Source organism: Cupressus sempervirens, chromosome 2 (genome assembly GCF_028749045.1).
Source record: "Cupressus sempervirens isolate cs-2001-9-10 chromosome 2, ASM2874904v1, whole genome shotgun sequence".
Taxonomy (NCBI): domain Eukaryota; kingdom Viridiplantae; phylum Streptophyta; class Pinopsida; order Cupressales; family Cupressaceae; genus Cupressus; species Cupressus sempervirens.
The window spans coordinates 412,231,079-412,242,625 of NC_143119.1; positions in this window are offsets into that span (position 1 = coordinate 412,231,079).

Consider the following 11,547-nt stretch of genomic DNA (forward strand, 5'->3'; position numbering starts at 1 on the left):
GTAATATTCCATGGTGATTAATGAACTACCTATTATTATTGAGATTCATCAATATTTTATACAAAAAAACTATGATTCAAAAATAATCATCAATATTAATCATATTTAGAATAAAAAATTGAGAGATTCACCAATAGAAATAATTTTGTTTTTTCAAAATAATGAAAGATTCACCAATATTTTATATCTTTTTTTGGAGGCAACTTTCTTAAAGTTTACCCTGGAGCCATCCTAAATCAAATGCTTGATGAAGTGTATGTGAAGCCCAATGTGATTGGTCCTCTGATACTCAAATAGGTTGTAGGAAATGTGTGCAATACTCTGATTTTTACACCAAAGAAAGGTGGAACTATCAGGAGGAAATCCAAATTCTACCATCAACTCTCTAAGCCTTAAAGCCTTCTGACTAGCTAGCACAACTACCCTGTATTCTACCTCTATAGATGATAATGTGTGAGCATGCTATTTCTTGGTAGACCATGTGATAGGACCAGAACCAAGATAGAAAACAAAGCCAAAAGTAGATCTACGATCATCAATATCACCAACCCAATCCGAGTCTGTATAACTAATAATGTGAGGATCCCCTGATGTGTAGTGAATGTCATAACATGTAGTACCCTGTATGTACCTCAAGATACATTTGGAAGATTGCAAATGAATCTCATGTGGATCATGTGAGAATCTAGAGATAAGTCCAACCTCAAAGGATATATAAGGATAGATGTGTATCTCAGGTACAACAAACTACTCACAAGTTGTTTGTATAAAGTAGAATCCATTGTAGGAGTAACACTAGTGGTAGATAAAACAACACCCAAATAAAAAGGTGTGGGAGTAAGCTTGCAATCAAGCATGTTGAATCTCTAAAGCATATCAAGAGCATACTTGTGTTGGAGTATGACTATCCCATCCAAAGACTAAACAACCTGTAGGCCCAAAAAATAGTGTAGAAATCCAAGGTTTGTCATCTCAAATTGTTCTCTCAAAGCTCATTTAACACTCAAAATCATAGAGGATGAGCTACTTATAATAATAAGATCATCAACATATAGTACAAGTATTACTAAATTAGCCCCATGATGTTGAATGTACACTATAGGATCAAAATGACAATGAATGAAGTGTGAAGCAAGCAAGAAGGAATCCATCTTCTCATACCAAGCTTGAGGGGCTTGTTTGAGACCATATAAAGACCTCCGAAATTTGCATACCATAGAAGAGACCTGTACAATACCATAAGGCTACTCCATATAGATATCATCATGTAGGTCTCCATTCAAAAAAATACTCTTCACATCCATTTGAAATACTGTCCATCCCTAAGAAACTATAAGAGAGTACAAGGTGAATAGAATTCATCTTGGTGACAAGAGAAAAGGTCTCAAAGTAATCAATACCCTTGACTTGTGAAAAACCCTTTGCAAAAAGATATGCCTTGAACCTATCAATAGAGCCATCTACAATGTACTTGGTACAATACAACCATCAGTACCAAACCAACTTTCTTCCTTTTGGAAGAGGAAAAAGATCCCAAGTGTGGTTCTTCATCAAAGAAGCCTACTCCTCATCCATAACCCTATCCCACTCTGAGTGTCTTGTCACTTATGAAAAAATTTGTAGATCATCTAAAATGGTGTGACGCAATAGTCTAGTACCAGATGTTTGAGCACAAGTACAATGAGAATCTAAAGGATCTTGTACTATAGGTCTAGCTACATCAATAGTATCATGAGACCACTTGGGAAATCTCTGAATATTTGGTGGAGGTGGAGAAGGTGGATCAAAATTGAGATCATCCTAAGATTATACATAATCTTGTAAAGGAGAAGAGGAAGTATTAGGCAATGAGGGAGAAACTAGTGATGAAGGCTCCATTTGAGGATAACATTCATCAAACTAGACATCTCACCAAAATAAGACCTCTCTAGAATTAGGATCAAACAACCTTATACCTTCACATCCTCATAGTAGCCAACAAAGATGAGTGATTAACTCTTCCTCTCCATGGATTTTCTTTGAGAATATGGAATAAATGCCCAAGCCTCACTATAAAAAATGTGGAACGTAGAAACATCAGGCTTGACATGAATCTAAGCCTCCTTAGGAGTCAAATGTCACAATGCCTTATGAGGCATTTGAGTCTAAATATAGGTGGCACAATTGATGACCTCATCCCAAAATGAAGAACTTATAGCTCGAGACTATATCATACAACTGGCTGTCTCCCATAATGTCATGTTCTTTCTCTCTAGAATCCCATTCTACTGAGGGGTATGGGGAATTGTGAAATGATGTTGCAAACCATGCTCAGTGCAAAAATATTTGAAAGATCGATTCACATATTCCCTACCTTACTAGTGTGTATATGCCTTATAGAAAGATCAAACTACTTCTCCACAAATGTCTTAAAGATTTGAAATGAATTAATGACATTGGACTTATAATTCAAAAAATGCACCCATGTGCATCTAGAGAAGTCATCTATGAAGGTAAGCACATATCAAGCACCTACAAAAGATGGAATGGGGAAAGACATAAGATCATCATGTATCAACTCCAATGATACCTTAGCATGTGTGGATCTACCTACTGGAAATGGATCTCTATGATATTTTCCAAGTGCACAACCTTGACAAACATCATCAGTACAAGAGATTTGAGGTAGCATAAGCACTATATTTTTTATACTCATCTTCTATAGATATCTGTAGTTGATATGGCCAAAAAAATCATGCCAAAGCTTTCTCACTATGTCTGCATGTGCAACAAGATAAACACCTATAAAATTAGAGCTCTCGAAGCCACAAAAATGATAAAATGAGAAACACTTGCAAATCAACACTCCCAGTAGCAACAACCAAGTTAGGATCATGGATATCTTGAATAACGGCATTGTGTGGTGTGAACTCAACTGTCTTACCAGAGCTAGAATGAGAAATCCAAAAAGTAGATAGGAGGTTCATAGAAATGGTTGGAACCAAGAGAACATCCTATAGAGAACCATGCTCTAAAGAGATAGTGTTTGAACCTTATATGTGGAGTCACCAACTACAATTTGTATAGTAACACTTTGAGCAAGTGAGGCAATCAAATTAGGTGAGTGTGTCATATGATAGAAGCACCTGAATCAGTAATCCAAGTAGTTGAAGTATACAATGCTTGTACATTAAGAGTATGTCCTTTCCCTAAAGGAGGAGGTGGTGGCTTTGAAGAAGAAATACTATGCTATTTCATGGCCTCTTCTAAAGCCTCAAGACATTTCCAACATCTAGAAATTGAATGTTCTTCCTTGCCACAAAAACTGTAAGGATCACCTATAAACTTCTTAGTCTTGGAGGAAGAATCACTAGACTTAGAAGGTTTACCCTTCGAAGTGGATTTTCAAGAATTTGATTTAGGAAAAGGCTTGGAGGAACTCTCACTCCTTGTTGAATCTGATTTGGGCTTTGATTTCTGCTTCAACTTCCTTGTAGATGTCTGAGCAACCAATGCTTGGTTCTTTGATCTAGTGAGAGCATCCAACTGTGTAAGCTTGGACTACTCTCTAGTCAAACGATCACATAATAACTCAAAGGTGGGCATGGTAAATCTAGGACCAAAGAATCCATAGTGGAATGGAAGGTAGAAGAGAAAATCTAGAAGTTTATGTGAAGCTTTGATATAATCAGATAAATGCACTCTTTATTAGTCATCACTTTTCCACAACTATGTAACAAAGATCTTTGTTGTTTAAACTTAATTAGAAAGTACTCGATAGAGAAAAAAACATCTGGTACACGTGATGTAAGCTTTGCCTCAATCTGAAGTGCATTGAACTCATTGATGGTACCAAACAAGTCCTTAAACTTGGCCCACATTTCTTGAGGGGAATTTAACCCATTAAGATGAAACTGCAAGCTATCTAAAACATTCAAAGAAATCAAACCCATGGCCTCATCCATCTTATTCTTATGTTGCATGACCTAACAAGGCCTTTGTAAAATTGGGTATATTTCATCTAAACAAGACCATAAACCCTTTGAACGGAGGAGCCATGTCATAGAAGTTGTTCATGTGTGATAGCTGTGTGGGTTTAGATGAACCAAACAAGAAGAGGTCTCAACCATTTTTTAGAAGGTGTTGTTTATGAATAGTTCTAGTTTACTAATGTAAATGATAGAAATAATAATATAAAACACCCCCCACAATGCAAAAAATTGAACCCCAGATGCCATAAAGAATGTGTATAAAAGGAAAGAGTATAAAAGCTTCATTTTAGAATCATGTGTACCATTTGAAAAATACTAATGAAAATAACCATAGATTTGGATAGCAATCATAGGTAAAAAAAATATTGCAAGTTAAAGTATGATGCACATAGGGGGTTTGAAGTTCTGCCTTTTTAGATCTACCAACATTGATGTCGGCTCATGCACGACAATAAGAGGAATAAGGTGCAGGTCTGGTAAATGATACCAAGAAGGACATCATTGTGAGTTGCAAGTATGACCATCTTCAATGTGCCCTCAAAAACAATTACTTTCCTTCCCAAAAAAATGCCCTTTCACATGCATACGCTTGTAAAAAAGTGCTCAATTTTTTTTTAATGTTCTACGAAGAATACCAATTTTAAAAACTACAACCAAAAATTCTCAAATTATAAAAAATCTCAAATTTTTTCTGTCAAACCCTTGTTCCTCTTTTTCTCCAAATAAGATTTAAATTAGAGAAGGAGATGAGTGGAAGGCTACCTTTTATGCAAGGGAAGGATTATACGAGTGGTTAGTCGTGTCTTTTGGGATAACAAATGCATCAAGTACTTTCACGAGGCTCATGAATGAGGCACTGAAGGAGTTTTTGGGTAAGTTTGTCATTGTTTACCTAGATGATATTTTGATATTTAGTAAGACATTGGAGGAGCATTTGATGCATATTTGTAAAGTGTTTGTTAAGTTAAGGGAAGAAAATTTGCTGATAAATCTAAATAAGTTTAGTTTTATGAAGGAGTTGGTGTACTTGGGATTTGTAGTTTCAACAAAAGGCCTAAAAATTGAACCTGATAAAGTGAAAGCAATCCTTGAATGACCTACTCCAAGGATTTTGACTAAGGTAAGATCTTTCCATGATCTAAATCGCTTTTATAGAAATTTTATAAGAGGTTTCAGTAGCATTTGTGGACCCTTGACTGAAACAATGAGAGAGGATAAGAAAGAATTTAAGTGGACTGCATGAGGAGATAAGAAATTTAATCTGTTGAAATAGAAAGAAACAAAGTAGCTCATTTTAGTACTTCCAAATTTTAATAAGGTGTTTGAAGTAGATTGTGATTTTAGTGGTACTGCAATTGAAGCTGTTTTGAGCCAAATAGGTAGACTAATTGCTTTCTTTAGTAAGAAATTAAAAGATGTCAAAAGAAAATATTATGTTTATGATTAGGAATTTTATCCTATATTTTAGGCATTGATGAAGTGGAGACACTATCTTCTTCCTAAGGAGTTTGTTTTGTATATTGTTCATCAAGATTTGCAATATTTAAATAGTCAAGGAAAATTGAACCAAAGGCATTTGAAGTGGGTTGAGTTTTTGTAGAGTTATACATTTGTTTTGAAACATAGGAATCGGAAATCTAACAAAGTTGTAGATTCTCTTAGTAGAAGACAAATTTTGGTGATAAAGATGCAGATTGAGGTGGTTGGGTTTAAGGAACTCAAGAATTTGTATCCAAAGGATCCTAATTTTGGCAAAGCTTGGAAGGCTTGTATAGAACCTGTTACACTTGATAGGACAAAGTGGTTGGAATTTATAATCCAAGATGGTATGTTGTTCAAAGGATGTTAATTGTGTATTCCCAAAATTTCTATGAGAGAGAATCTCATCAAGGAGAAGCATAGTGGAGGGTTGGTTGGACATTGTGGTAGAGATAAGATCACTACCTTGGTTGCTAAGAATTATTATTGGCCATAGTTGCAATAAGACATGAAGAGGTTTGTGCAGATTATGTCAGATTGAAAAAGGAGTGAAGTAGAATATTGGGAGGATGTCAGCATGAATTTTGTTCTTGGTTTACCAAAGGCACATTGAGGGCATGATTCCATATTTGTGGTGGTTGAAAGATTTTCAAAAATGACACATTTCATTCCTTGCAAGAAGACTAGTGATGTTGTTCATGCGACACAATTGTTTTTTACAGAAGTGGTGGGACAATATGGTTTGCCAAAGAGTATAGTTTGTGATCAAGATACCAAGTTTGTTGGGTATTTCTTGCAAACATTGTGGAAGGAATTGAAGACAAATTTGAATTTTAGTTCATCACATCATCTATAGACTGGTGGACAAATTGAAGCTATAAATTAGAGTTTGGGGAATTTGTTGAGATGCTTGATTGGAGATAAACCAAAGGGTTGGGATCTTATTTTACCATAGGTGGAATTTGCATACAATAATTATGTCAATAGGGGTAGTGATAAATCATGATTCCAGATTGTGTATGGCAGTAGTCCCAGAAATGCTTCTAAATTGAGACAATTGGTTAAAGGAGAAATAAGTAGTGTTGACGTGGAAGATTTTGTTGAACATTTAAAGAACATCCATGAGGAGGTGAAGAGGTACATTAAAAAGATGAATATGTAGTCCAAGACTAAGGCAAATGCGAAGAGGAGGTATAAGAAATTTTAGGTTGGAGATGAAGTCATGGTTCATTTTAGAAATGAGAATTTTCCAGGGGGTATATATAATAAGCTGAAAATGAATAAGTTTGGACCGTGCAAAATAGAAAAAAAGTATGATTCTGGTAATGGTTATGGAGTGGAGTTTCTTTCTGAACTAAATATTTTACCAGTATTTAACATTTTAGATCTGATAGAGTATTATGAAGGAGGTGATGGAGATGACATTACATAAGCGTAGTGGAGTATTCCAACATCTAATTTTTGTACAAAGGAGATTGTAGAGATACTAGATAGTTTAGTTGGTAAAAGTACAAGGAACAAAACTTATGAAGAGTATGTAGTCAAATCGAAAGAGAGGCTAGTAGATAAATCATCATGGTTAGTAAGGGAGGAGGTTAACCATCTTGGTTTTCCTCTAAACACCTAAGATGTGACGGGGTCACTTCTCAAATTACCCATGGGGTCTGATGCAGGAGCATTATGGGTGTAAGAGAAATCTTGCATCACCCAAAAATATTTCCTTTTTGTTTCTTGAATAAGGGTTGTACCAGTGTAGAGTTGTTGTTTGTGAAGGCTTGCTGCTTAGCAAGTCATTTGTATAAGCTCAGAATGTCCTAATTTTAGAGGTGGATATTCATTTGGATATATCAGCCTATGAGTTGAAGCTCAATGCCATATTATGAGTATTCATGGATTTATTCCAGATTTTTGGTGTACAATTTTGGTATGAAAATTTGAGGCTCACGATTGAAGATCTTAGAGGGGCTGGATGTGCTCTAAAATGGGGTCGATTGGAGCTTGTGCCAATAATGCCCTATAAATTAGAAGCTGAGGATTCAAAAAATTCGTTATAATAGCCAATCAAAGCATCGGTTTGAAAGTTATGGCCTTCCAAATTTGGGTCAACCAAACTTTCAAAAATATTTGTTAAAGGTGTATAATATTGACTCTATATGTAATTTTAGAGTTGGTTGGTCTTAAGGGTTAGGGTTTGATAGTTCACAACTTTGTATTGAAAATTATTGTAGGGAAGGCCCCCATGTGGATTTGTATATTGCATTTCAAAATTTTGTAATTCTACATTTCCGACAATAATAAAAAGTCCATATTTTGTTCTCACAAATTGTCACTATTTCTTTGTTTTTGTTATGTGTTTATGTTATTAAACGGAGCAACTTTCATAAAAAAATTGATTAAAAAAATTATGATATAATTTAATAGAAGAATTTTGTGAAGTCTCTAAAGAGAAGTTTATCAAGACCAATATGCATCAATTAAAAATATTGACACAACCAAACACACACAAAAAAAATATTGGTGTTCGATAACCTGAGGGTCAGTTAAGAATAGAAAGTGGAATCGATGAAGATCATTCTTAATTTAGAAGGCATCGACTAAATGAATAAATTGGTTTTATATGGTGCCATGGTAATGCAAACACTTCTATATAATTGTCTTATTGTTCAAAAGGACAAACAACAAAAGAGAATTACTAGTCAACTAAGTAGTCATCATTGCTAGCACATCTGGAAAGAAAGAAACGATATAATATTTTGATAGGAGGAAAAACCAGAGGAGGTTACCATGGGAATTATGCAAAAAATTGCTGAAGGAAAATATAATGACTGCTAAATGCAAGCTACCAACAGAAGAACCATGTGGAAAAGAAACACAAATAGTAGAGAGATGGGGTATCCAGGAGGGTTTCAATCATTTTGATAGCTCTAAGGTCTTAAAGAGACAAAAAAAAATGGGAACCACCAATCTTAACAAAACTGAAACTAAATTTTGATGGTGCTACAAAAGGGGGTATAGAAACAGTGGGTAGTGTGCTGAGAGATAGAAATGGTGATGTGTTGCTAGTATATTCTGGGAATGTTGGAGGAGGAAGTAATAATCTGGCTGAAGCAATGGCTTTGCTCTAGGGATTGCAATTGATAAGGGAAATACAGATAAAGGAAATAACCATAGAAGGGGATTTCAAATTAGTCATTGATTTGGTGAAGGGAGTTTCTAAACCTGGTTGGAATATCCTAAATGTTATCATGGATATAAGAAATATTATAGATGGGATGGAGAAAGTCTAATTACAACATATTTACAGATAAGGAAATAGGGTGGCAGATGCTGCTACCGCCATGGGATTTGAATTAAGAAAATTGACATGTTGGAGAAACTTAGAAAATCTAAAGGAGGAAATGAAGCCCTTGATCAACAAGGAAAAGGAGGGGAGCAAAAGTTAAGCATGATTTGGAAAATAAAGGTCAGTGCCAATTTTGGCAACATTATACCTAGGAAGACGAAATGTGCTAAATTTAATAGAAAGTTTAACGTGAAGTTGATAAGACAGTACCATATTGATTGGATAATAAATGGAGGTGATTTGAGGTGGTAGTTATTTTTCCATTATGGTAACATAAGGCAAAATTTGAATTACTTCCTTTTCGAAAGTATGAAAGCTTTCAGTACTAAGGTTGTCAGTACATTTAGGGATATGAGAATAATAATGCTAAGTATGTGCAAATCCCATCATAATTTTGATTGGGATTTTGAAGCAACCCAAAAACCAGTTTGGGAGATGATTAAAACCCTAGTTGGTGTTAATCATAGAATTGTTGTGATATTGGTGATCAATATTTACAAGAACCCCAACAATAAGGAAATTCAAATGTGAATTGCTGAGGTTAGAGGGTCAGAAATCAGTGAGGAAGAGATGGGTGGAGATTTGAATAGACTAGAACAACTGAAGATTGAAAATTTTAAAGACAAAATGGCAACCTGGTTTCTGTCAAAGGAGGGGGGATTTCTTCCCTATATGCAAGTGATGGCAGGATATGACAAAAATTGTGCACTCCAATTTGTGAATGGGTGGAATTGGCTCAAGGTCACAATAAATAACATTACATTCCAAGTTAATGAGGAAGTGATTGCAATGGCTATTGGGCTATCCATGAGGGGGGTAAAATGGAAAAAGGTCATAAAAATTGCGGATGAGGTCAATATGATCAACTTTTTTGAGGAAAATAAAGAACCAGTGAGGTATAGGGGAGGATTCAAAAGGGACAAGCTTCCGGCTCCATGGGACAATGTCTGCTTGGTGATTATGAAATACCTTATACTTAAAGGCAGGTTTGGAGTTTACTACTACTATCACTTTCCACTACTCAATCATTTTAGAAAAAGGGATTTCATTTATATTCCATTTTTTCTCTTATATTCTATGGAGGATATGGTTAATGATGTTAGGGAAAAAAGGAGCAAGGGTTTAAATTTTACCATTATCCATCAAGGCCTAATTTTTAGGCTCTATCAATTCTACCTTGCCCTTTGTCCCCCTAGGGTTATAGTGGTTGATAACCAGTGCCAAAATTGAAATTCCCCCCAGTACCAGCACAGGTATTGTAATGCCCCGCCCGGAGATCCTTGGAAACAAGGATTCAAATCAAGCCAAGATTTTTTTTTTTTTTTACAAGTATGAATGCACAAGACAACATCATAGAGGGATCACAAAGATCACAATGGAAGACTTCAACACAATCCAGCAACCAATGAATCTTCGAACGCCACTACCCAACTGACACACCCAAACAAAAGCCAACAACCACCACAACAAGATGAGGGCACAAGAAATGACCACTCATCAACAAAACACCAAGCTGGGGTAAAAAGTAGAATCCCGAAATTTGGCTAAGCCTGAAATCCTGAAGCCTTGAAAATTGGCTAAGTCTGGATTTCTAAAGCCCTCAAATTTCCTAGAATCCATAACTTATCTCCGAGAGGTCTGAAACCTATCTCAAACAATTTGTTTCATATATTAAAATATATCTTAAGTATAAGGATCCTTATACTTAAACGATATATTTTAAACCCCGAAGGACTACAACAGAAACCCAAAAATTGAATTTTAAAAGAAACCTCCTAAATTCAAAATGCAACAACATAGGCTTGAAGAACACCCAAAAGGGTATCCAGATCAACTCTCAAAAAGATCAGAACACTACAAAAAGTGCCCGCTGTTGGCACACGCAAGTTTTTCACAAAAATCGTGCAACACTTTTTACTAAGGAGAGCGACACTTCTCCCTTACTGCGTGCGACACTTCTCAAGAAGGCGTGCGATATTGGAAAAGTATCACGCGACATTTCTCATAAAGCCATGCGACACTCTTCCAGTGTCGTACGACACTTCTCCAGTAATGCGTGCGACACTTTATAGTGTCGTACGACATTCTTTCTATGGGCGTGCGATACTTTATCAGTGTCGCACAATGCTGAACAAATGTCGCCCATAGAAAGTAAAAACACTTCCAGAACTCAAAAACGGGGAAAAATTGACAAAAGAACCTCCACACCGGGGAGTACCGGATCCACGAAGGCTCGAGGAATGAACACTCGAGCGCAAGAACAACACAGAAAGGAGAACATCTATCCATCTAAACTATAGCAGCAAAGAACACACTGAAATAAACATCGCAGAGAACAAAAGCAACATCGCAATGTACAGAAATACATCTCAGGAACAGAACAACCAAACTAAGTACGCGGTTCCTCCCAACCGTCAATAGCATCATAAGACCATCGTGGGTCCTAGCCATCCCCCGCGCGTAACATCCCAAGCCACTGACCAGATCGTCAGTACTATCGTAATAGGGACGTCACTACTAAAACATGCATAAGAAAATATAACATGCTAGTGATAATGCCTAAGATAATCCTACAGTAGATAACATCACCTGTCACATGCTAAACAACAATAAGCAACAGATATGCTAATACAATAATTCACAGCATCTAATCATATGCTAAACATCATAATAAGGGAATGCGCCAAATAAAATAACATCATCTAAATGTGATATACAAGCATCCCAATGAAAGCATAAATCACAAGAAAGCAT